Source organism: Canis aureus, chromosome 10 (genome assembly GCF_053574225.1).
Source record: "Canis aureus isolate CA01 chromosome 10, VMU_Caureus_v.1.0, whole genome shotgun sequence".
Lineage (NCBI taxonomy): Eukaryota > Metazoa > Chordata > Mammalia > Carnivora > Canidae > Canis > Canis aureus.
The window spans coordinates 8,308,956-8,332,405 of NC_135620.1; the positions used below are offsets into that span (position 1 = coordinate 8,308,956).

At 33.7% G+C, this 23,450-nt stretch overlaps 1 protein-coding gene across 6 annotated transcripts in view; it reads left to right on the forward strand.

The window, feature by feature from the left end:
• LOC144321940 (uncharacterized) overlaps positions 1-23,450 on the forward strand; it is a 194,682-nt gene that overhangs the window by 40,244 nt on the left and 130,988 nt on the right. The gene's annotated exons all lie outside the window — the stretch shown is intronic.

Consider the following 23,450-nt stretch of genomic DNA (forward strand, 5'->3'; position numbering starts at 1 on the left):
TCTGTGGATAAATATTTACCGTTATTTACCTTTGATTCTCATGGCCAACCTGTATTCTAACCAAACCAAATTATTTATTTGGAGGTTCCTTTCTATTCTTTCTGACATCCCTGGTTTTGTTCATGCTCTTCTCATTGTGTGAAATTCTATTTACGCTCTCTCCACACAGCCTGAATCTTCTCAGCAGCAAAGCTAATCTGAAATTCCATATGTTCCATGCAGTTTTCTCTGAACCTCCAGCTGGAAAGTGAGCTTTCACGTATCTGAACTTTAAGGCTTCTCCTCATCTAGAGAGTATCATTTTTTATCACATACAACCTGCTAGACCTCATACTCTTTGAAGGTTTGATTTGGGGCTGATTGATATTTGAATCAATAGACTCCCATGGTATAATGCTTTTTCTTCACTTATTCATTTGGTCATTTATTCACCCATTCAACCAATTTTTCTTTAGGATCTTCTTTGTGCTAGGTTCAAGTACAGAATAAGTACTCAGTAAATACTCAAAAAGCTGCCTAAGTACTCAATAACTATTTTTTGAGTAAATAAGGGACTGCTAAAAAAGAGCCAGTTTAAAAAGATCTAGGGGCTGAGAAAGAAGCCTACCTCTTAACAGAGATAAAACAGACTCTCATTTATTGGAATTTCATGCAGGTGAACACTCCCTGTTGTTGGATAAATCCCTTATACGGTGTTAAAATGGCATCCTTTAGCAGATACTCCAGTCGTAGCTAGTTAGAGAGAGAATTTATATATATATATATTTATATATATATATATTATAATGCAGATCTTTGCTTTGCTGTCTTTGATATACCATAACTGGCTGAATTAGCTTTTGTGGTTCAGAATTAACTTTGAAAGTTAACATCACTTCTGAGAGGCTAATTTTCACTCCCCACTATAGAGTTACTTATCTCTTCCATATGTAAAACAGCTTCCTTTGAAGTTAGTAAGAAGTCACATGTGGCGGAGATAAAAATATTAGCAATAGTTCCTTAAAACTCAAATCAGACACATACAAGAATACTTCGAGAAGGACTTAAGGAAATCTTTTTACAAGACCAGAACAAACAAAAAATAGCTTCTAAGACTATAAGTAAGAATCATATATCAAGATTTTTTTATGTATTAAGATTTTTAAGGCAGTAGGTAAATACATATATATATATATATAAATTAATAATATAATTAATTACAAATACCTTGAAACACAACTCATGAGTGTGTATGTACCAAGTACCCATATTATATGCCAGTTTGGGCTTATTTAAAATATAAAAATGATATTTGTTGAGATTTTATGGGAAATGCAATTTCCAGCGTTCATTTTTGCTTTTGAAAGATGGAAGCATACCTAGAGTATAATGCTTGATACCTTTCAAAAGCCTCTTTAAAGGCTGATAAGATGTCTTCATGGTATATATCTTATTAGCAAACTGGAGACCAGAATATGCATTACTAGGAAATAAGATAATCTCTCACTAGCCAGTTTATTCTTTTCTGGAGGGGAGAAGAGCCTGGGGAATTGTACATCTGTGATGGAAATTAAAAAGGAATTTAAAAATATTATCATAGTTACACACTTGCTGTCAGCCTAAATCTAAACAGAACCTACACCATTAGATGAAATGTGCTTGTTTTTATATACTCCTTTCTGTGAACTGAATCACGTTAGTAGAAGTTACAATTTGGCAGGTAGGAGCTGGGCTATGGATTGTTCCTCCTGGGAGGGTTGTTTGCAAGCTTTGATGAATTGGCTCAAATTGTTCAGCCCATTGGAGAGTTGATACTCTTTTATAAAATTAAAAGTATGTACTTTTACTTTTAATTTTATAAATATATAAAATTATACATATATTATATGTTATGAATTATAGCTATATGTTATTTATATATAAAGTTATATATATATATATATGAAAGTTGTAAATAGGGTCATCATGAATTTTCCTGTTTTAAATTTTTTTTCCTCTTTTTAAAATACTTTCTATAACAGTATCTTTAACATCCAAAGTCTTTTCTGAGGGGCACCTTTGTTTTTTTAATAATAGAATTAGATGTGTGATTGGTCTGTTTGATGAGGAATAGCCCATCATTAGCAATCATGATTCTTTTTTGTTTTGTTTTGTTTTAGGATTTTATTTATTTATTCGTAAGAGACAGAGAGAGAGGCGCAGAGACACAGGTGGAGGGAGAAGCAGGCTCCACACAGGGAGCCCGATGTGACTCCATCTAGTTTCCAGGATCACGCCCTGGGCTGAAGGCGGTGCTAAACCGCTAAACCAAATGGGTGGCTCATTTGGTTAAGCATCTACCTTCAGCTTGGGTCATGGCCTTGAGATCCTGGGATCAAAAAAAAAAAAAAAAAAAGATCCTGGGATCAAGCCCTGCACTCAGTAGGGAGCCTGCTCCTCCCTCTTCTGTCTCCCTCTCACTTGTGTGCTTTCTCTCTCATTCTCTCAAATAAATCTTAAAAAACGTCTTTTCTGAGAAGATAACAATGTGCTTCTTAAAGCTGAGTAACCTTGGTTACATTGTTAGGTGGAAATTTCATTTTCCTCCGCATATTCTTCTAGCAGTACCATTGTGGTCATTTGTTTCAATATAGATGAGACCAGATGACCTCAGAACATGACTTCCTTATTTTCTCTTTCCAATCTATTCCCTTGTCAATTTCTTAGTGTGCGTTCTTTCTTTTTACCTACCAGATTGTAATGCTTATTCTAACATTTCCAAGTGTGCTTGTAATCACTGAACTATTTGCGCCCTCTAACCAGGTATTTAAATGGTTCTGCATATTCCAAATCAGGTATTTTCTATTGATTCTTAATACTTAATGAATTTTTCATTTTGAAATCAGCTCAGTCACAGATTTGCAAGTCTCATTTGTAACATTATCTAATCACATTCTTTTCTTGACCCATGTATTTTAAAAAGATATGAATGCAAATTTTATTGACTTCTTTAGTGTATGAGACTGTTGGGTTGTGTAAAATATACGCCAGGATATAATGAGAAAATTTAAAAGGAAAGATCCTTACTTATATTTTCCTTACCTAATATTCCATAAATGTATTTTATGATGAAAGGGTAAAGGCATAATAAATAGTGATCAGCTACTCATGAGTACAGCTACAAGGTTCAGTTGCTACTTCAGGAACAGTGTAATGAAAAAAAGTGATGGAATATTAACACAATGTGAGTGTAAAAACAATCAAGTGAAAAAAGACTAAATTCTGTTGGAAGAGAAAAAAAATAGGACTGGTTATGAAATAAAATTTCATAGAAGTTTTTAAAATATCACAGAGTCTAACAAGATATGAAGATAAAGATATGACATTCACATGTAAACTGGATTATATTATACACATAAAAGCACACACTTCATGAGTGTAAATGTTAATAAATTTTGATTGAGTAGAACCCTTAATGTGGAACTCAGGTAGAAAGATAGAACACTGACAGTCCCCAGAAACTCTATTTATGTTACCATAATGTGGCAACCCACACAGTGAAGTCCACCATATTTTGACTTATCATCATTTTATTGCTTTCTTAGTTTTGAAATTTATATGTTTTTTTCACCCAATATTATGTTTGTGATTCATCTATATTGGTGCCTATAAAAATATTTAATTCTCATTGACACACATGTATTATACACATGTATACATTTAAGTGTGTATATATATTTTAGTAGACTAAATTTTTTAGAACAGTTTTTGGTACATAGCAAAACTGAAAGAAAGGCACACAGATTTCCCATATACCCTTTCCCTCCCCAGTATGGACATTCTCCCTCATTATCAACATCTCTCACCACAGTGTTGCTGTTGTTACAGTAGATGAACCAATATTGATAAATCATAATCATCAAGTCAGTAGTATAGAAATTAGAATTTCCTTGTGATGTTGTAAATTCTATGAGCTTGATCAAATGCTTTATGACATGTGTCCCTGATTGTATAGCATCATACCGAGTGGTTTTACTGCCCTAAACATCTTCAATGTTCATCTACTCATACATTGCTTCCCCCAATCACTGTCAATCTCTTAGCCTTTTTACTCATTATACAGACGTGCCTTTTCAGAATGCCCTACACTTGGAATCATACAGTATTCAGTCTATTCAGATTGCCATTTTTCACTTAGTAATGTGTATTTCCATTTCCTCCATACGTTTTCATGTTCCATGATTTGAGAACTCATTTTTTTTTATCCATGGAAAGTTTTCAATTTTGTGGAGGAATCTCATTTCATCCATTCATCTAATGAAAGACATCTTGTTTGCTTCCAAGTTTAGGCAATTATGAATAAAGCTGCTGAAAACTCCATGCGCAAGATTTTAGTTGGGGATCAGATTTTTACTCCTTTGGGTAAATGCTAGGAGCATGACTGCTAGATCACTTGGTGAAAGAATGTTTATTTACATAAGAAGCCACTAAATGTATTCCACAGTGACTCTACCATTTTGCATTCTTGTCAACAAACAATGAGAAGTCCTTTTGCTCCACGTTCTTGCCTGCATTTGGTATTGTCACTATTCTGGATTTTTGCCTTTCTAATAGGTATATAGAGGTATCTTGTTTTAATTTGGATTTATCTGGTAGTATACGATGTGAAGCTCTTTTTAGACAGTTGTTTGCCATCTTTATATCATCTTTGGTGAGGAGCTCTGCAAAAGTCTTTGACCTATTTTTTTAATCAAATTGCTGCCTTACTGTTTTAAGACTTCTTTGTATATTTTAGAGAACAATCCTTTATAAGAAATGCCTTCTGCAAATAATATCTCCCAGTTTGTGGCTTATTTTTTCATTCTTGTAACAGTGTCTTTCATAGGGCAGAAATATTTAACTTTAATAAAGTCCAGCTTATCAGTTATTTCTTTAATAGATTTCACTTTTGCGTTTGACCAAAAAAAGCCATCATCAAAACCAAAGTCATCTGATTTTCTCCTATCTTCGGGGTTTGATAATTTTATGTTTTACATTTAGGTCTGTGATCCCTTTTGAGTTAATTTTCATGAAGGTGTTAGGACTACATTTTTTTTGCATTTGGATGTCCTCTTGTTCCAGCATCATTTATTGTGAAGACTCTTTTTGTTCCCTTTTACTTCATTTGCTTCTGTGCCAGATAACAGTTGACTGTATTTATGCAGGTCTTTACTGATCCTTCTATTCTGGTGCACTGATCTATTTGTGCATCCTTTTGCCAATACCATGTTGTATTTTTTACTATAGCTTTATAGTAAGTCTTGAAGTTTGGTAGTGTCAGTTCTCCAACTTGTTCTTCTTCAGTACTGTGTTGGCTGTTCTGGGATTTTTGACTCCTCATATAATACTAGAATCGATTTATCAGTATCCACAAAATAATTGGCTGATATTTTGAGATTGTGTTGAATTCAGTTTAATTTTAGAATATACCTTGACTGTAATGAGTTCATTATTCATGAACATGGAACTTTCCTTTTATTTCTTCTTTGATGCATTTTTTCAGAGTTTAGAAGTTTCTCTCATGGATCTTGTATACATTTTTTAGAGTTAAACCAAAGTATTCCATTTGGGAGATGGGGACTATTAAAAATGTTATTGTGTTTTTCATTTAAAATTTTCATACTTGTTCACTGCTGGCATATAGGGAAGGAGTATTTTTTTACATGTGTTTTTTTAATTAAAGTATAACTGAGATCCGATGTTATAGCTGTTTTAGGTGTACGGAATAATGATTTGATAATTACGTACATTACTCACTAGTCACCACCAAAAGTATAGTTACCATCTGTCAGCATACAGTATTATTACAATATTATTGACTATGTTCTTTATGTAGTACTTATCATTTCCATGCTTTATTTATTTTAAAACTGGAAGTTAGTACCTTTTAATTCCCTTCACCTATTTCATCTATCCTTCCATCCTGTAGGAAAGCAATTGATTTGTGTATATTAACTTTGTATACTGCAACATTGATCTCATTACTTATTAGCTCTAAGTGGAAATTTTTTGTCAGTCTTTCAGATTGTTAACATGTCCATTTGTGAACCAGGACAGTTTTAGCTTCCTTCTCAATTATTATACCTTTTATTTATTTTTCTTGTCTTACTGCATTAACTAGGACTTCTAGTATGATGGTTGAAAATAAGTGGTTAGAGGGGACACGCTGCTTTGCTCCTGATCTTATAGGAAAACCTTTTAGTTTCTCACCATTGATGATGTTGGCTGTAGATCTTTTGTATACTTTATTTATTGAGTAAGTTACCCTAGCTTGCTGAGAATTGTTATCATGGATGTGTGCTTAATTTTGTCAAATGCTTTCTCTACATCTCTTGATGTGATAAAATGATATTGTTTCTTTAGCCCATCCTTGTGCTGGATTACATTAATTGATTTTTGAATGTTGAATCAGTCTTGCATTCATGGGATAAATTCCATTTGATCATGATACATAATTATTTTTATACATTATATTTTGTTGAGATTTTTTGCATCTATGTTCATGAGAAACATTGGTCTGTAGTATTTTTTTTCTTATAATGTGTTTATCTGGTTTTGTTATTAGGGTAATATTTGTCTCATAGGGTGAATTAGAAAGTATGACTTCTTTCATATGCCAAAAGAGACTGTAGAAGACAAGTGTAAATTTTTCCTTAAAAGTTTGCTAGAATTTACCATTGAACCTATTTGGATCTGGTGCTTTCTGTTTTGAAAAGTTATTAATTACTTATTTTTTTTAAGTAGCAGTAGGTCTGTTCAGCTTGCTTATGTCTTACAAGTCTTGGCAGATTGTGTCTTTAATGAAATCAGTCCATTTCAACTAGCTTGTCAAATTTGTGGGTATTGAGTTATTCATAGTATTTCTTGATTGTCTTTTCAACATCCATGGATTTGTGGTGACAGTCCCACTTTTACTTCTGATATTAATAATTTGTGTCCTCTCTTTTTTTTTCTACTAAGTGTGGTTAGATTATCAATTTTATTGATCTTTTTAAAATATCAGGTTCTATTTTCACTGATTTTTCTCTGTTGATTTCCTGTTTTCAGTTCACTGATTTTTACTAAATTTTATTATTTATTTTCTGCTTACTTTGGATTTTATTTATTCATCTTTTTCTAGTTTCCTAAGGTGGGAGCTGAACTTATTGGTATTAGGTTTCTTCTTAAATCTAATATATGCATTTAATGCTATAAACTTTGATTTAAGCACTGTTTTCCTGTACCCTATGAATTTTGATAAATTATGTTTGAATTTTAATTTAGTTCAAAATATTTTTAAATTTAAGATTTCTTTTTAATCTATTTGTTATTTAAATGTTATTATTTAATCTCCATGTACTTTGGAATTTCTCATCCCTCTTTCTGTTATTGTTTCCTGGCTTGATTCCCCTGTGGTCTGAGAGCAAACATTGTATGATTTCTTTTCTTACAAGTTTAAGTTCTGTTTTATGGCCTGGAATTTGTGCTCTATCTTGGTGAATATTCTGTGTAAGCTTGAGAAGAATGTGTATTCTGCTATTGTTGGATGAAGAAGTTTACAGATGTCCATTATATGTGATTGATCAATGGTGTTTTCCAGTTCCAATATGTCCTTCCTAATTTTCTGCTTCTGGATTTGTCCAATTCTGATAGAATGCTGTTGAAATCTCCACCTATAATAGTGGATGTATCAATTTCCCCTTGCAGTTCTATCAGTTTTTTACTCACCTAGTTTGAATCTCTTTTGTTAGATGTATACAAGTTAAGGATTGTTATATGTCCTTGGAGAATTGGGTCCTTTATCATTCTTTATCCCTGATAACTCTCCTTCATCTAGATTCTTCTATTTTCCAAAATTAATGTAACTCCCCCTGCTTTCTTTTGATTAATGGTAATATGGCATATTGACTGTTCTTCACTTACTTACTTTAATCTTTATCCTTCTGTTTAAAGTGGGTTTATTGTAGACAATATGTACTTGGGCCTTGTTTATTTATTTATTTATTTATTTATTTATTTATTTATTTATTTATTTATTTTTATGATAGTCACATAGAGGAGAGAGAGAGAGAGAGAGAGGCAGAGACACAGGCAGAGGGAGAAGCAGGCTCCATGCACCGGGAGCCCGATGTGGGATTCGATCCTGGGTCTTCAGGATCACGCTCCCGGCCAAAGGCAGGCGCCAAACCGCTGCGCCACCCAGGGATCCCGGGCCTTGTTTTTTTTTATCCACTCTGACACTGCCTGTCTTTCACTTGCTGTATGTAGACCATTAATATTAAAAGTAATTATTTTATATAGTCAAGTTAAATTCTGTCATGCTTTGTTCTTTTTTTCTATTTGTTGATCTTATTCTTAGTTTTTATTTTTGCCTTTCACTCTTTTATGCCTTTTGCAATTTTAATTGATCATTGTATGTGATTCCATTTATTCATCTCCTTTAGCTTGTGGATTATACTTTTTTTCAGTTTCCAATATATATTTACAGCTAATCAAAGTCCACTTTCATATTATACTATGTCACTTCATGGGTAGTGTATTTTAAATGACAAAATAATCATAATCCCCCCTCCCCCAGCCACTGTCCATCCTTTGTATCATTTGCTGTCAGATCTTGGGGTTGTGAGTTCCAACTCGCCATCAAGTTCCACATTGGGCATGGAGCCTACTTTAAAAAAGGGTTATATAAGCAAATATAAATGCTTACATTATATATATATATATATATATATATATATATATATGCTTTGCAGTTATATATATAATATATGTATTATATATTTTAAAATATATATATATATTTTTAAATATATTGCTGCCATTTTTATTTTGAATAAACTGTCATCTGTTAGATCAATTAAAGCTGTTTTTGTTGGTTTTTACTTTAACATATCCCTTCCTGGATGCTCTTTTTGTATGTCAATCCAAGTTTTGATGTATTTCATTTTCTTTTTCTCTGATAACTCTTGAAAAACATTTCTTGCACTATGGGTCTCTGGGCCATAAATTTCCTCAGTTTTTGTTTTTGTTTATCTGAGAAAGTCTTTATTTCTACTTTATTTTTGAAAGAATTTTGCAGAGTACAGAATTCTAGATTTTTTTTGTGAACAATTTAAATATGTCATTCTGCTTTTTTCTGGATTGTGTAGATTTTGAGAAGTTGGATGTCATTCTTCTCTTTCTTCCTCCTTATATTAGATTCTTTTCTCTCTGGGTTCTTTCATATTATTTTGTTTGCCTCAGATTTTTTAATACTTTGAATATATGCCTAGGTGTGTATATATGTGTGTGTGTGTGTGTGTGTGTGTGTTTATTCAGTTTGGTTTTTACTGAGATTTCTTGATCTCTGTGTTCATATTTGACATTATTTTGGGGAAATTGTCAGTCATTATTTTTCATATACTCTTCTGTTTCTTTCTCATATTCTTTGCTGTCTGGAATTACCATTGCAGGTATTAAACACCTTTTATAGTTGTCCTGTTGTTCTTGGATATTCTATGCTAAGGTTTTGCTTTTTTTCTTGTTTTTGTTTTCTAATTCTTTTTCCTCTGGGCTTTTCAGTGTAGGATGTTTCTTTGGGGATATTCTCAAGCCCAGAGACTCATTTCTCAGCTGTGTCCAGTCTACCAAAAAGCCCATTAAAGGCACTCTTTATTACCATTACAGTATTTTTTATCTCTACCCTTTTTTTTTTGTTTTTTTTAGAACCTCTTTCCCTCTGATTACATTGACTGTGTGTTTTTTCACACTTTCTATTTTATCCATGAGTCTTCAGTGTGTTAATCATACTTGTTTTATTTTTTATTTTTTAAAGATTTTATTTATTTATCAGAGAGAGTGTGTATCCAAACATGAGGAGAAGGGCAGAGGATGAGGGAGAATCTCAAGCAGACTCCTTGCTAAGCATGAGCCCAGGGTGGGGGTTGAGCTCAGGACCCTGAGATCATGACCTGAGCCAAAATCATGAGTTAGACAATTTACCCACTGAGACATCCAGGTTTTCCAATCATACTTGTTTTAAATTCCCAGTATGATAATTCCAACATGTCTTCCAGATCTGAGTCTGGTTCTAACGCTTGCTCTGTCTCTTCATATTGTTTTTGTTTGTTTGTTTATTTTCTTTGCTTGTGTTTTGCCTGTGGTATGCTTTGCAGTATTTTTTTTTCCTTGATGCTGAATATGTTGTACTTGTCAAGAGGAATTGTCATATATTATTCTTTAGGAAGGTGATGGTGAGGTGTTGGGGAAGAGAAAGCAATGTCTAGTTCTATGATGAAGTCTCAGTCTTTTAATAAGTCTGATTCTCTTGACTGTGAACTTGAAGAGTGCTTCCCATTTACCTCCTCCTCATCTCTTAATTACAGCAGTTCCATACACTGTTACAGCTATCATGGCACTATTGTCTCTTTGGGCTCAGAAACCAGCAGGCAAAACCGAAATAACCAATCTGGCAAGGCTATCTGACCTTGATTTTTATGAGTACAAGCTGGTGGAAATTAAAGAAATTAAAGACCTAAAAACATGGAGAGGTATGCCATGCTTACAAATTAGATAGCTCAAAACTATTAAGATGTCATTTCTCCTCAAACTGGTATGTACAAGAATGCACTTACAACCCCAACAGGCTATTTTCTTTACTTAGTGATAAATGATTCTAAAATTTATGTAGATGAATAAATATTAGATTTGTGAAAATAATTTTAAAACAAAAAGGTTGTTGAAGGACTTTCTTATGCTACTTGATTTGAAAAAGTCCTAACAGAAATCCTTGTGATTTCTTTCTTTTGGGTTGTCTTAGTTTTCTGCCATTATAAGATGGTCCTTAGTTATTGTTATTATTGTTTTATCTTGATTTAAGAGATTGCTGGGTCTGTATGGCTATAGTAGCTATTTATTTTATTAGTTAAAAATAATGCAATTGTGCATATTGTTGCATGTTTGGGTTTCCAGCTCATAGGAATGCAGCTTTTGAGAAAAATCCAAGAAAATACGGGGAGAAGGAGTTGACATAGAATTCATGTAATGGTTTAAAAAAAGTTAATTTGAATATCCACTTAGGAAATGTGACTCAGGACAAAAATAGCAGATTAAAAATATGAAGTAACTAATTTTCCATTAAGTGCTAGGCCATACACTAAAAAATCTTCCTAAAATAATTGTTATTCATAGTAAATCTGGGTTTATTCAAAGTGATGAGAGGCATTTAAACTTGACCCAGTTCTCTATGTCCCTTGTAGACTTCTACAGCCTAATCTATAAGGGACTGTTCATTCACGGATTTATTCATTCAATACACATGTATTTAATACCTAATATATTACAAGCATTTTAAGAAATATTAAGGATAAAGACTTATGTAATGAATGCAGAACTTGCTCAGAAGGAGTATATGGTTTAATACAATGGACATTATTATGAGTTCAGTGAAGAAGCTACTAAGTGATATGTTCTAAGAATGTGTGAACCATCAAATAACTAGTAGTATAAAGTAAAGCAGCTAATATTTATATCTCACTTATTAAAAAGGTCATTGGATATTTTTTATTGCCTGTACATAGTAGATAATACATGTTTTTAAAGACTTCCCACAATTTTCTATTACTATTATACACAACCAATCTAAATCTTCAATTTTCACAAAGCTGAAATGAAATGTCAGTTATATGCATAACCAAATTTAAATATTTTTTATTTTTTCCAACACTTATATAACATATTCATATCATTATGCACCTTCATAAATTGATAAAGCAATGACTTTAGTGCAATTTTATGTCATCATTTTTTAGAGACATTTGAATAGATTCTAATTATATAATAATTACATACAGCTTATATTATTGCATGATTTCCCTTGACTTACAATGTTCATTTCTTCAAAAGATTGTTGGTTTATTTACTTATTTGAGGAGGAGAAAGAGAGAAAAAGAAAGTGAGTGTAGGAGGAGAGGCAGAAGGAGAGAATCTTCAAGTAGACTCCCCATTGAGCACGGAGTCTGACATGGGGCTCCACCCTTGTGACCTATGAGATCATGAGCTGAGCCAAAATCAAGAGTCAGATGCTCACCTGACTGAGCTACCCAGGTACCCCTTGACCTGCAATGTTTGAAAATAGATGTGAGTTGAAATTCTGGGAAGCACATAGTCTTCAAATTCCAAATCCTTCAAGTATGCCTGTAGTAGCCCCTTACTCCAGGCACTCTCTTGAAAGATTGTCTGGACACTGAAACTTCCAGGATTGTGTCCGCCTCCTTTAAACAAAAGTTTAGGCACTTGACACCTGTACGACCCCAAGTAGTTTCAGATCAATCTGATTGCATCTGAGCCACTAGAGATCTAATTAAACAATAACATTTCAAATGTCCTCCTGTCCTACAATGCACTAAACCAAGGGGAAATTTCAGAAACACTTCTGAGGTGTCTTCTGTCTGAAAGAGGGGTTCATAGGTCAGTGGCATGGGCAGTTGTCCTTTTACCATGTGTAATATATAAAGCAAGGCAGAGACTACTTGTTCTCCATTTTGTAATTAAATAACAAGAAAAAGTTATCCAGAATTATTTTTCTATCCCATGCCCTGTAATACTCAGAGGCCTGTATAGTTTTAAGAAAAGGCAGAAAAGGAGAAGCAGCAGCCACTAGCCCCTGTCCCTAAGATAATAATAGGTTAACTTACTCCTGGGTACAGTACCAGTCATGTGTGGGTTAGGCACTAGACTGGGCTTAGGGTACCCCAAATTCAATAATAAGACATAGTTATTCGTTCAGGTTTAACCTGTCTACTGACAGCCTTCTCCAAACTTTGCCTTTGTCTCTGGCATATTCTTTCCTTAAAAACTTGGATTATTTCAAATGTTCAGAATTATGTTTAAATCTTTGAGACTAGCTTGTGCTGCTTTTGAAAGAACAAGACAGGGATCCCTGGGTGGCGCAGCGGTTTGGCGCCTGCCTTTGGCCCAGGGCGCGATCCTGGAGACCCGGGATCGAATCCCACGTCGGGCTCTCGGTGCATGGAGCCTGCTTCTCCCTCTGCCTGTGTCTCTGCCTCTCTCTCTCTCTCTCTCTGTGACTATCATAAATAAATTAAAAAAAAAAAAAGAAAGAACAAGACAGTACATTCTTGCAAGTATCTGCTGCAAAATACCTAAAAAAAAAAAAAAAAAAAGAAAGAAAGAAATTTGTTTGGAGTCTTAAAAAAAAAAAGAAACAGAAGAATGACTTCTCATAATAGCCTCTGGAAACCATACAAAATAAAGTTTAAAAAATGTTAGCCTCTGAGCCTAAATCTCCACATATATAGCAAAATTTGTACCTATAAGTCAAGAAGATGCCAAAAATAAATCCATCAGCACTTCATTTTAACTGCCCATTAAGTCAGATGAGATGGACAGAGAATTTCCAGGCCAAGAATGCTCTTCATTTTTTACAGAGGAAGCAATGAAGTGCCCTGGTATTTTTTAGAAAGTATTTTGTTTTCACACAAGAAATGAGATTCATTGTGAGATTGAAAAAAAAAAACTTCAAGTATATATAATACAAGTGGAAAGCCTCTATGTTTCCTCAACTAAATGTTTAATGTAGTAAAAACTGTCTCATTAAAAGGAGGGTTCAGTTTGTAAGGGACGACACCAACAAGAAAGTTTGGAACTTGTTTGGGTTCCTAAGTATAATAGTAACTGGGGAGATTCCGTCATATTCAAAAGAGTAACCAGAAGGCTGGGGGGAGTCCAGAGAGCAAAGGAAGCTACCAAAGGAACTGCATGGGTATTCTCTACAGGAGAAGGAGACTAATAGGGAGGATGAATTTTTGTCTTCAAATTGTTTAAACACCAGCAAGCAGAAAACAGAGTAGACTTGTATGCAGCATAGGACCAACTTGTGGACCATAACAAGGAGATAGCACTTCTGTTTTGTCCTGCATGAAAATAAGCTTCCAGTTCATGCTGCTCAGCTATGAGACGGACTGCCTCTGAAAATTAGTTTTCTGCACAGGATACACCTTGGAAAGAACTAGGTTGCTGTGAGCCAGGGCACTGCAATAGGGTTTCCAGTATTACCAAAGAGTTATGTTGAGGGGTCTTTTTTTTTTTTCGGGATATGCCTTCACTTCCCCTTGGCTCTGCCCTCTCTTTTCCCCTCATTTCAAAATCCAAGTCCATCTAGGCAGATCCCTAACAAAACATGAGAAGTAAGTAAGTAGTTGGCTTATGGAGAATGGTCAAGACAAAGATAGTAGGTATTTTCAGCACTTCAATAAAGAGAACCTCAAACTTCTGGAATGTGAGAGCCCTCAGCAACTCTCTTCCCAGAGCACATGAATAGAAGAGACACAGATGTTGGACTTCCTTTTGCTTTGGTAAAGAGAATTCATAACTTTTTAGTATCCTGGGCCTCACACCATTATGCTCATCTTAGAACAAACAAAATTTCTTGCATCTATATCACATGGGAATATCTAATTTTTCCCAGAAAAATTCATCAGAAACTCTGAAATGAATACACAGATCTGAGATGCTATTTATACCTCATATTGCTTGGGTAATAAAAGACAATCAAAGTGTATGAGACTCTTTCATTCTTGTATTCACTGATTATCTCCTCCTCCTCTGTTTCTAATTTCAGTAAAAGAGGTTCAAAAATAAAAAGAAAAATAACAGAACAGTATGAGGAGACAGATGGCTCAGTTCATGACAAAATCCATTTAACTTTTACCACACTGAGAGATGGAGAGATTGATTAATAATTGGTCAGCCGGGAAACAATATGAAAAGAGATGCTACTTGGTGAAATGTTTCTTAAATGAATATAAATATCTGATAATAGCTCAGTGCCAGATTCTTGGTGGAACCACCAATTTGTATCACCCTCCTTAAATTTGAACCTGCTCAAACCAGCATAAAAATATTTCTAGCAGTAAGTCTAGCACATGAGCCAATATAAACCTATTTTAACAGCATCGACTGATGAGGTAAAAAAAAAAAAAAAAAGAAAGAAAGAAAATGCAATTGAAAACTTAGTGCCTTTCCCTGGATGGCACTCTAATCTATTACAATTAACGGAGAGAAAAAGGATCAAAGAGAGTCTGCCTGTACAGATTATTCTTAGAATAATAGAACTTCAGATTTGGAAAGAGCCTGAAACTTCTTCTAGCCAATTTCCTTTTTTTTTAACAAGTGAAATTAATGAGGCTCCAAGGAATGAAGTGATTTTGCTGAGACCACACAGTTTTTCAGCAAAACTTAGGCTAGGATCTTAGGATTATAATCTTCTAATTCAATATGCACTTTTTCACTGGCCTTTACTGTATTATTAATTATTCTATCATAAATTAGGTAGAATTATTGTTTTTTTTTAATTCAAGGGGACACTGAATATGAAATAATATGAGACTGTATTGTCAATGTATGTGAAATTAAAATCATATATCTCAGATTTAACTCATGTGTATGGCATTATTTATTTATTTATTTATTTATTTATTTATTTATTTATTTTTGGCATTATTTAAATACCATTAAAAATAACATATCTCCTATAAAAGATTGGTATATATTATGATGTGTGTTTATTTTAACCAGATTTATTTCTAGATATTGTTCTAACAAGGGAGGGAATTTTTAAAACAGTGATTGACTAGTGACCATTGGCTAGATAGTTGGTGACAGGGGGTTTTGTGAACCTGATTGTAGAATTAGGTGAAAACAGCCATAGGGGCAAGGATCATAGAACAGATTCTCTTAGGAACTAAACTTTTCTGGGGAAATAAATTACAAGGAGCAAAAGAACAGCAATTTCTGCCTCAACTTGAGAAACAAATTTAAACCTTTAAACAAGGTTTAAGAGTATAGTTGTTTTTAAATGTTATATGGATGATTTTCTAGGGAGTCTTCTCTCTCTCTCTTCTCTCTTACTATCTCCCTCTCTCTCTATTATTTGACCAGACTGGAGTATTTATGCAACTTTATTCATGGTACTTACTATCTCCCTCTCTATATATTATTTGACCAGACTGGAGTCTTTATGCAACTTTATTCATGGTACTCCTCTCATTTTCTCGAGGGTCTGGCTACAGACATGCAAGCACACACACACACACACACACACACACACACACACACACATGCAATGTTTCTACCTATAGCTGTGTAATGTCAAAAAATATCATTTGACACATGTATACTGCAGATCCATATACATGGCGTTTTCTTGTGCATTTTTCATACCTTAAAGCTGAGCTTCATGTATATGGTGTGTCAAATCATGTCTTCTGTATTGTATCTGTTGGATAAAGGAAAAGACTGATGTAAGTCATATAATTAGTTTCTTTGTGGAGATAACATTTGTTCCCATTTAAAAACTGATCCTCATATTTTGAATTGAATTTGTAAAATTGGGTAAGCCAGATTGTTACATTCCCAACTGTCCACTTTAAGGAAACTTTTGTATTTTAATAGTTTTTTCTATCTGAGAAACTATTGATTATCTCTTCATAGTCCTTAGACTGGGATAAATAAATGCTCAGTATGTATTTTCCTAAATGTGCATAGAATAGTCATTTGGATGAGAAATAGATATACCTCATAACTCCTTAAATGGTACCCTTTGCATTTGTGTATTTCATTATATGTAAATCTATCCCCTGAAGATACAAAAATCCACCTACAGTTATTGAACTCTGTGTACTGTGTATGTTGAAGGGTTTAGTAGCTAAGTGTACTGATTTCTACAAGTTATTTTGAAATGAATCAAAATAAAGATGGATGAAAATACAGATAATTGCCTGGTTCGATAGACATGATAAAGCAAATATAACAAAATGCTAATTGTAAAATCTGTGATGTCAGTACTTGGATGTTCACTGCATGATTCCGTTAATATTTCTGAAAATTTTAAACTTTTTAATATACAGAAAATTTACATTAAAATTATTGCTAGAATCTAGATCTGCCCAAATCATTGCTATTATTAGAGATGTGCCTTCAAGTTTCTCCAATCTCAGAGCAAACTTCACAATTCTAATAAAAACAATCATCTTAAATTTTAAATTTTACAAATGACATGTGACTCAACCAATTCTCAACTTTAATAATTATGGCCTTAATAATGGATGGCCTATTAATTCAGATAGGATACATTTAATATTCAGCGCCACGTGTAAATATTTGTTTCAGAGCACAGATTGTCAGCATTAAGACTAATCAACAAGTCAGCTAGTCTGGTTAAGCTAGGGATACAGTTTGCATTCAACTTGCTCTGACAGGCTTCAAAGAAGCCAGGGCTGGTGACTTTCTCTGCAGTCCGGAATGCTGGCATTTTAATTATGCATTAGCTGAGATTCTTGAGCAGATTTGATGTCACTCTCTGGCAACTCCTGGGCCTACCTTCAAGTGTAGTGCAGTGGTCTTCCATCTAAGTGAGAACATTTGTCAGATCATCAAACTCTCATAATGGAATGTTAACTGAAACAGTTCTGGAGTATGTAAATAGGCCCTCAGTACATAGCTCTACAAATGTTTAACATGTGCTTTCTGTGCCAATCTTTGTGCTAGGTCTTAAGTACAAAGATGAGAGAAACACAGAGGGGTTTGGGGTTTTTACCAGAGCTTGAATTAAAAAAAAAAATGTTGGTCACTTTTAAAGTAAGACTCAGGTCTTAACTTTAAAAAGATTTTTTAGGTAAGCATCTCTATGAGAAAGGCATCTATTTTCTTAGATTATCCAGTTGTAATTACCATGGTAGACCATCAGATAACCTTACATCTGTATATATTTAATTTTAATATTAAATTTTCTGGTTTAATCAAGAGAAGTAAAAGAATAAAAAATTACTTCTGACTTGATGCTAAAATTTGTTTCAAAGGCATGTCATGTAGTTTTTATTTGCATTTCCCTGATGATGAGTGATGTTGAACATCTTTATATATATGTGTGGTATACACACACATATATATATTCCCTGTAAGATCAAAGTAATCCACTAACTTTAAAATTCAGTATTAGCAAAAATTTTGATACTATAGAAAATTTGATATGCCACTTGTACCAAACAGTGAAAAATCATGTAATGTGGGTTTGCCTCAATTTACAAGAAATTCAAAGTGAAATTAAATGTTTAATAACTATAACCATATTGCTTTTCTATTTCCATTTTAACAATTGTAACATGTGAGGGTTCAAAAATGTGATCTACCAAAATAACTTTTAGGAGAAGAAGATCATCAAAATCATAAAATATTAGTCACTGGCATAAAGCGTTCGTCACTTATATAAAAATATTAGTCATGTGTCCGGCCAAATATATGTTAGAGATTCCATTGTATATGCATACCACATCTTCTTTATCTGTTCATCTATTGAGGGATTCTTGGGCTGTTTCCATAATTTTGTTATTGTAAATAGTGTTATAATAATCATAGGGGAGCATGCATCACTTTGAATTAGTGTTTTTGTACTTCAGGGGCAAATGCCCAGTAGTGTGATTACTACTGGGAATCTCCATACTGTTTTCCAGAGTGGCTGTACCAGTTTGCATTCCCACCAAGAGTGTACAAGGGTTCCTTTTTTGCACATCCTCACCAACAGTTGTTGTTTCCGGTGTTTTGGGTTTTAGCCATTCTGATGGGTGTGAAGTGATATCTTATTGTAGTTTTTATTTGCATTTCCCTAATGATGAGTGATGTTGAACATCTTTCATGTCTGTGACCATTTGGATGTCTTCTTTGAAGAAATGACTATTCTTGTCTTATGCCCATTTTCAATTGGATTATTTGTCTTTTGGGTGTTCAGTGGTATAAGATCTGTACATATTTTGGATACTAGCCTTTTATCAGATATGTCATTTGGAAATATCTTCTCCCATTTGGTAGGTTGCCTTTTAGTTTATTGATTGTCTGTTTGGTTGTATGGACACTTTTTTGATTAAATCCTAGTAGTTTATTGGTGCTTATGTTTTCCTTGCCTCAATGATATATGTAGAAAAATGTTGCTTTACCCAATGTCAGAGAAATTCGTGCTTGTCTTCTCTCCTAGGATTTTTGTGGTTTCAGGTCTCACACTAGGTCTTTAACCCATTTTGAGCTTATTTTCATGTATGGTGCAAGAAAATGGTCCAGTTTCACTCTTTTGCACATAGAGGTCCAGTTTTCCCAGCACAATATGCTGAAACTGTCTTTTCCCCGTGGTGTATTCTTTCCTCCTTTGTTGAAGATTAATTGGCCATATAACTGGGGATTTATTTATGGGATTTCTATTTTGTTTTATTGATCTATGTGTCTATTTTGGGGTCAATACCATATTGTTTTCAATACTACGGCTTTGTAATATAACTTAAAGTCTGGAATTGTGATGCCTCCAGCCTTGCTTTTCTTTTCTCAAGATTGCTTTGGCTATTCAGTGTCTTTTGTAGTTCCATACAAATTTTAGGATCATTTGTTCCAGTTCTGTCAACATGCATTGGTATTCTGATAGAAATTGCATTGAATGTGTAGATAGCTTTGGGTAGTAGAGACATTTAATGATATTTTGTCTTCCAATTCATGAGCATTGATTGTCCTTCCATTTCTCTGTGTTGTCTTCAATTTCTTTCATCAGTGTTGTATAGTTTTCTGAGTGCAGGTCTTTCACCTCTTTGGCTAAGGTTATTCCTAGTTATTTTATTTTGGTGCACTTGTGACAATTGCAAACAATTGGGTTTATTTTCTTAATTTATCTTTTTTCTGTTTCATTATTAGTGTATTAGTGTATAGATTTCTGTACATCAGCCCTTACTGAATTCATTTATCAATTCAATAGTTTTCTGGTGAAGTCTTCAGGGTTTTCTGTATACAGCATTTTCTCACTTGCAAATAGTGAATGTTTTATGTTTTACTTTTTCCTTTCCCATTTGGCTGCCTTTTATTTATTTTTGTTGTCTCATTGCTGTGGGTAGGACTTCTAGTAGGATGCTGAATAAATTTGATGAGCATGGATGTCCTTCTCTTGTTCCTGACCTTAGAGGAAAAGCTCTCTGTTTTCCTTCATTGAGTATGATTTTTTTGGTGGGTTTTTCGTATCAGGCCTTTATTATGTTGAAGTTTGTTCTGAAACTTACCTTGTGGAGTGTTTTGTTTTGTTTTTTTATCATGAATGAATGTTTTACTTTGTCATGTGCATTGTCTGCATCTCTTGAAATGATCATATGGTTTTTATCCTTTCTCTTATTTATGTGATGTAGCGTGTTGATTGACTTGCAAATATTGAACCACCCTTGAATCTTGTGAATAAATCCCACTTGATCCCGGTGAATGATTTTTCTATTGTATTTTTTAAATTTGGTTTACTAGTATTTTTTAGAGGATTTTTGCATCCATGTTCATCAGGAATATTGGCCTGTAGTTCTCTCTCTCTTTTTTTTTTTAATGGAATCTGTCTTGTTTTGCCATCAGGATATTATTGGCCTCATAAGATAAACTTAGAAATCTTTCTTTCTTTCTTTCTTTCTTTCTTTCTTTCTTTCTTTCTTTCTTTCTTTCTTTTTCTCTCTCTCTCTCTCTCTCTCTCTTTCTTTCTTTCTTTCTCTTTCTTTCTTTCTTTCTTTCTTTCTCTTTCTTACTTTTTAGGATAGTTTGAGAAGAGTAGGTATTAACTCTAAATGCTTGGTAGAATTTGTCTGTGAAGCCATCTGGTCCTAGACTTTGATTTTTTGAAGTTTTTTTAATTGCTGCTGGTTCAACCTCATTGCTGGTAATTGATCTGTTCAAACTTCCTCTTTCTTCCAGCTTCAGTTTTGGTAGGTTATATTTCTCTCCAAATTTATCCTATTTCTTCTAGTTTGTCCTACTGAAGTTTTAAAATAAACCATTGGGATCATGACAGGGCAGCAAATCATATGTGTGTAGGCATTCTAAAGTCAAAAGAAGGTCACTTTATTTATACCTATTGGTAGGTGATATGATGACATTTATTTTCTTCTCCCTGTGTCTCTTAAAGAAAGTTGAAAAATGAGCTGCATTGCTTCTGATACAGGCCCAGGAAAATGAGATTTGAAAAGAACTAGAAGCATTTTTGTGTTAAACACAGAGCTTCCTGATTCATTTTTGCATTGTTTTTGTTATTCATCTTCATGGTATGTCATGGTCTCCCACATATAAGCAAATAGATGGTGTCCAGAGAAGAGAAGGAGGGGAGGGAGAAAGAAAGAAAGAAGGGAGAAAGAAAAGAGGGGAGGAGGTAGAGAGGAAGGGAAGGAGGTTTTACAAGAATTTATTTTTCCATACGTTATCCATCCCCTGTTCCAAAAGATGCTGGGAAAATAAATGAAGGAGTGGTAACCATAACACTCATAGTCTCAACAATTTTTTTTATTACTTTAATATATTATTATTGGTTTAATAGTAACAGTCTCTGAGAAATATACTTATTTCATTGATTGATCACTGGAAAATAGTCCCTCCCTCCCTCACGTAAATTTTGGACAGCTTATAGAATTTGTTTCATTATGGTATTAAAATGTCATCATCATTTCTTCCCAACAATATTTTGGCTAAATATTTCATCATTTATGCGGTCCTCAGGATTTTTTTTTTTGTCTCAGGGAATGAAAGCCAATATAATGCTCCATTAAGTCTATATAAGTAATTGATCTATATTATCAGTCAATTATAAGTGCCTTAATCCCATCTATGCTTATTACTCTGGAAAATATGGGACAGAGTTCACTTGTTTTATTCTGTATTTAATACATTTCAGAAATATAACACTTAATCTCAAAATTACTAGCTCTATCTCTACAAGTACCATATTATTTGTTTCAAGATAACATTAGTAAATAACCTTTGGCACTGATACTGTAACAAATTTGTACTTATTCTCAACTGAAACCACTCAGTCTGTCTCTCTTTACTGATTCTTTCCTGTGATGGGTAATTTTCAGCATTTGAAGGTCCACCTTCATTTTAAGTTATTCTTTTTAGTGTATCCAGCAAAGCACAGTATCAAGTGGTGATTATTGGCAAGTATCACTCTTAGAAACATTTAAATTATTTGATGACTGTTCAGTTAGAGCATATGATATTTTATTCAAGTTAAATTTGAGATACTCAGGAAAGGAGAATAGACTTCCGAATAGTAAAGCCCACTTAACTCTATCAGAGTCTATGCCTAATAAAAAGCTATTCTTTCAAGGGTGTTGTTTTACTTGCTCCTGATAAATCAGTGATTCTGTTACAATGAAAAACAGCATACATATCTGATGCACAGACTTTGTGTTAGCCTTATTTGTATATTAACTCATTTTATTTTCACAGAAATCTGTTATGTGGTAGTATTGTTATTTCCATTTTATAGATAAAGAAACTGAAGCGCAGTCATTAACTTGGCCAGTGTCATGACAAGTAAAAGACTTGAGAGCAGAACCCAGATAATATGCTCCATTGTCCATGATTATAAACACCTTTCTGAATGTCTGGTCGAAAAACACCTCTGAATAACTTATAGACATTGACCAGATCTCACAAATGCAATTTCATTAGTAGCTTAGTAGCAGCACGTTTTTAACACAGAAGCATGGGTTGCATTACCACGAAATACAACTGAGTTTAGATGCCCACTACTTTAAAATCACAATGATTAGACTTTGATATGTAAAATACATTTGAATGTTTAATGCTTCGCATCCCATAGTTTATCTCACTCATTCTTGTGCACTGCCAAGATTTTTGCACAATGAATTCTTAGCTTTTATCTTATTACTAAATAAGCTAGCTGTGTGGTTAAAAAAATGTGTACAAACATATTGGAAGAAAGCTCATGTTCCAATTAATTAAATGGATTAAATTTGTATTATATATAAAACACCATATCCAGTATTTTTGGTGAATTAAAAACACACAATATGGTCTCAAGTCTTGGTGAGTTTATGATTTAGAGGGAGAAAAAGATGCCAGAAGCAGGAACATTGGAAGGTAAAAATAGATTGCAAGTCAGATCACAGAAGCAATGCTCACAATAATGAATAAAAATCAGCAAGTGAGTAAGGAAAGAGGTACAATCTCATGACATAAAACTGTAAATTTTAAAGAGAAAACAAACATTTTGGTGCTGCACAGGGTGGTTCCTGATAACCTACCACAGTTAAAAATGGCACCAAGGAGAAATCAAGCTAAGTACTGAGAGTTTTCAGTAATATCTAGCAATTAGGAGAGAATCAGATAGACAATGAGCATAAAAGCAGCCCTCAGAAAGCTACTTACCATGGCAGGATTTTAGAAGAATGCCATCAGAAGGTAGTTAATTTTTCAGGATCTTAGATTACATTGGAGGAAAAGCTAAAAGTTAGAGAAAGGAGATGCTTCCCTGGCCTGAATGGGTTTGTCCTTGGTAGTCTAAATTTAGAAAGCTTGGTTCGGATACTAGGTGAGGGCTGCTTATACCACCAATCAAGCTTCCCTCCTAGGCAAACCTTTTTTATCTTCAGATTACAGAAAAGTTGATAGAATAC